The following is a 3,910-nucleotide window of genomic DNA, read 5'->3' as shown; positions in this document are numbered from 1 at the left end:
CTTGCAGCCCTCAACAAATTAATGAAAGTCTTAAATGTCTCCTGAATGTGTCTTTTAATTTTTCAGCTCAAAATACCACAAAGATGGATCATTTAACCACAACTGTATGAGTCCTAATACTGGTCTTGTTCTAAATGGTTTGTTTCAGTTTCTGTAGATGTAAATGCAGTTGCTGCTGTCTACAGTCTGGCAAATGGCTGCTAAGTCTTAATTGTTGTGCTTCAGTAACTATTTCATACTTGTGTGGATGTCTGACAACAGAAACAGAAAAATGTGTGCATGTATTTTAATGTTATCATTACATGTGAGCAAAAACAGCAGGAGAGAAGCAAACAGATGAAAATAGCGACAAAGTTTAAGTTGTACTTTAACATAACAGATGACTTGAAATCCCAATAACCCACCTAGTCCTTGTTTATTGGTTTCAAATCTGTCTCAAAGTTTCCACCCTTTCCACCTGAGGGCACACAATTAGAGCTAATGGTAGCATTAGCCATGCTAGCTGCACAACATGCTAACACTACCAATTTTGTTATTGTGATGGTGAAAGTGGCATCAAAAAAATCTATACAATCAACTAGATCTTCAAGACTTTTGTGTTCACTCTTGGTGCCAGAAGCAAAACATTTAATGAGCTTTGCTGGCTTCTAGCATTTTAGAGTTAGCAGAAGCAGCTACAGAAAGTAACAGCGAGGAGGCAGGCTTATACAAATATTAGCTTGATGACTGTCGGTTTGTTAGCTGTTACATAGCAGCTCTGTCATATTTGTTCTAGTGTGTAAAGGTGGGAGGCTGGCTACTTATGAGGAGAGTTTAAGGAATGGCAAAAGTTAACATCTTCATATCTTAGCAGCTATCACTTTACACCTCTAAGTTAAGAGACACGTTTAGAGAAAAAATTTTTTTTCACTATTTGTGGAATGAATGTGTATTTAGTCCACAAACAATTAATTTGTTTAAGAGACTTTGCTGCACTAAGTGTTAACATGCTGCTTCCTGTCCTGTTTGTCCTCAGCTCACCTGCTCTCTTAGCAAACTAGCTTAGTCCGGATGTAAACACTGCTGGTGAAATACTGCTGAGTCATATTTGACAGAGAGCAGAAACGACACGGTGTCTACATTCTCCAGGTGAGACTTACCGTAGCCGTCAACAGGCGTTCAGCATCTTACATCCTCCTCACAGATTCATTACAAAACTCCTCAGTTCAACATCCTGAAGCTCCACTGTTACCCGGATGTACTCAGTACTTCTTCTACGGTCAGCAGCCGTGTTCCGCTGAGACTGCCGCCCCCTGCTGTCTGCTCGGTAAACCTACAACACACACATTCAGCAAACTGCATTTTACTGAAGCAGCTTCAAGCACATGCAGTGACTTTTCTTGACTAAGTTAATTATATAGTTTCTTCACCAACCTAAATAACAAAAACGAAAGTTTTGACCAGCTTTCAATTACTTTGATTTTGTAGATTTTATTAAGACTAAGAGCAGTAAAAAGCAGTGATGGCCAGATGCAGCCTCGTGAAGCCTTGAAGCTTTCTATGCAACTGGTTTAAAAAAATTTTTTTTTTTAAAAAAGTTTAATTTCTTGAGGTTTCATGTGCACACAAACCCCCTGCTGGTCATTTCAACTATTTGTCATGGCCAAGACAAGTCTTGCAACAGTGTTAGCATGGGAATAATCAATGCCAAGAATAGAAAGAAAAACACCTTAATTTGATTTTGTGTGGTTCATTCATTCATTTAATCATTTTTTGATTCATGTGTGGGTAACAGAGGTCTGCTAATGTTAAAAAAAAAACTTGCCAGTATGATTTCAGTGAATGTTTATATATATCCAATCAGACATGAGAAGTTTTTGTTCAAACTGTTGCATTGTTCTTTTGAATACTGGGGTGATAGTGACTTGATTTATTTTTGTTAAGAAACAATATTTTTTCCATGACACTTGACTGCAGTTGGTTTCTCTTTTTAGGAATAAACTCTCTGGCTTTGGAGAAAACCCTTCCACATGTGAATGTTATAGTAGTAATACATTTCATTATATACAGGTGTATGATGTGTAATACCTTATTGGGAGAGATGAGCTCAAAGTGTTGCCATTCAGGGGAAACCCTTCTTCTTTTAGCAGGCTCCATGAAAACAAACTCCTCTTTATCACAGGCAAATTGGCAAAACTCCAACATAAACACTTCATTAGATTGGATTCATTTTGCTTTATATATGTTCATAAATCACACCAACTCTCGAACCACTTCCTAAACCAGCGAGGCTTCGTACGTCATCAGTGACGCCACTCGCCTCGATACACCCGTCATAAAGGGCTTCCTGGATTTCTCGACAAACCTCGGCCTCGGCACACCACGTGCCATCACCAGTAAAAAGCAACTGGACTGCTCTTTTTGAAGATGTTTTACCTTTCATCTGGAGATCTGGAGTTGGATCTAGAGTCGCTGGTCTCCCGCTGGTTAAAACTGGTGATGTTAAAAAACACACAGCAGTGGTCAGACACAGCCAGGTCAACAACACAGGACACACCAATGGACAGACCATGGGTTATGACCAGGTCCAGGGTGTGTCCCCTGTTGTGAGTCGGCTGTGTGACATACTGTATAAAATCCATACAGTTTAAAAGGTTTAAAAATTCTCTGGACATTGGGTCCAAGCTGTTGTCTAAATGCAGATTAAAATCACCAGTTATTAAAATTTTCACATATTTGGAGTGAATGATGGATGGATTCATTGATAAAAAGGCTAGAGTGATGGCAGTTTGGCCATAGCCAAGGGGAGGGAAGTTCTAATCATCCAGGATCGAGAACATGTTGGTCAGCTGGAGGGGCTCAGGTGAGCAGGGAGAGCAGGAGAGTCTCTCGGTCTGTTTGCCTTTCTGAGCCAGAATCCACGGCTCTTCCTGGCCTGGAGTGGAGCAGGCCAGAGCTTTGGGCTTCGCTCCCAGCGTGGCCCAGTGCACAGCAGCTGGGGCAGTAGAGTCTGGACATGGACAGTTGAGTCCAGTTCAGCGGGAGCTGTGATGTCGACAGCAGGACCCACGGTGACCAGGGAGTCCAAAAACCTCTCCTCGTCTCTGATCTGGTGTAGGATGGTTATTCTCCCTTCTAGCTCGGGGATTTTCTGTGACAGATGGTGAGGTGAGTAGAGGCATGGCTTCAAGCTAATAATTTCTTGCATTTAGAGCCTGGGCCTGGTGGATCCTGGGCCTGGAGGCTGCTGGTAAAGCCTGGGCCTGGGGGCAGCTGCTCTGCTTGTACTCTGCTCTTGCGACTTGTGCTCTGCTCAAATGGCCGATTCCCAGCAACCGTAAAGCCTTAAAGCGTTTCCTGGGGTTTGCGACTTTTTATAGGAGATTCATTTGCAATTACAGTAAAGTGGCAGCCCCTTTGACCGCCCTCACTTCTGTAAAATCTTCGTTCCAGTGGACCTCTGAGGCAGATTCAGCATTTAATAGTTTGAAGTCTCTGTTCACTAATGCACCTGTGTTGCGTCACCCAGATCCATCCAGGCAGTTTGTGGTGGAGGTGGACGCATCCGATGCCGGACTGGGTGCGATTCCGTCTCAGCGAGACCCAGGGAGTACACCCATGTGCGTTTTTCTCCCACCGGCTGACCCCCGCGGAGAGAAATTATGATGTAGGAAACCAGGAACTATTGGCAGTGGTGCTGGCCCTTCAGGAGTGGAGACATTGGTTGGAGGGGGCGGAGAAACCCTTCCTGGTCTGGAGCGATCATAAAAACCTGGCATTTTTGCATTCTGTGCGCCGCCTGAACCCACGACAGGGAAGATGGGCGCTGTTTTTCAGTCAGTTCAACTATTTCCTCTCCTATCGTCCGGTATCCAAGAACAGCAAGCCGGATTCCCTCAGATGAAATGATTTAATCAACTCCAACCAAGAA

The sequence above is a fragment of the Stegastes partitus genome, unplaced genomic scaffold (assembly GCF_000690725.1).
Source record: "Stegastes partitus isolate 25-593 unplaced genomic scaffold, Stegastes_partitus-1.0.2 Scaffold1406, whole genome shotgun sequence".
Classification (NCBI taxonomy): domain Eukaryota; kingdom Metazoa; phylum Chordata; class Actinopteri; family Pomacentridae; genus Stegastes; species Stegastes partitus.
This window is presented reverse-complemented; position numbering follows the sequence as displayed.